The sequence below is a fragment of the Chrysochloris asiatica genome, unplaced genomic scaffold, assembly GCF_000296735.1.
Source record: "Chrysochloris asiatica unplaced genomic scaffold, ChrAsi1.0 scaffold00161, whole genome shotgun sequence".
Taxonomy (NCBI): Eukaryota; Metazoa; Chordata; class Mammalia; order Afrosoricida; family Chrysochloridae; genus Chrysochloris; species Chrysochloris asiatica.
The window spans coordinates 2,266,123-2,266,667 of record NW_006408679.1 but is presented as its reverse complement, the minus strand read 5'-3'; positions in this window follow the sequence as shown (position 1 = coordinate 2,266,667).

The following is a 545-nucleotide window of genomic DNA, read 5'->3' as shown; positions in this document are numbered from 1 at the left end:
TATTCGAGATAAAAAGGGCAGCATTACCCTAAGAACAAGGAGGAGGATTGGAAACAGGAAACACAGGGAGGAAGCGGGATAAGTGATATTATAATGAGGAAAGGGCATCAGTGAGATGAAACAAAGTAAGTGTGATTTGCTGAATGTAAAACTGATGATCTGTAAACCTTCACAAAATTCATAATAAAGTGTTAAAAAATAAAGAAAAGAAATAAGATGGGTCACTTTAAGGTCAAGATGTCGTTGATCTTATTGGAACATATTAAAACATTGAACTGTGGCTTTCTGAACCATACTATTAAGTGGATAGACTGCTGTTGTGCACCTGTAACAGCCCTTTAAGAAACATTTATCAGGAACTCACCTAGAATAATTGAATCAAAGAACATTGCTGTAAAATATATTGAACAAGAGAATACCTGACCAAGCAGGCTCAGAGGATGGTCCCAGAACTCTGAACCACATATAAAGGAATATTTAGAAGGTTGGAAGACTTACAGCTGGGGAATTTGTGGCAGAAGCAAGAAATCCATTGCTTTCTAGTC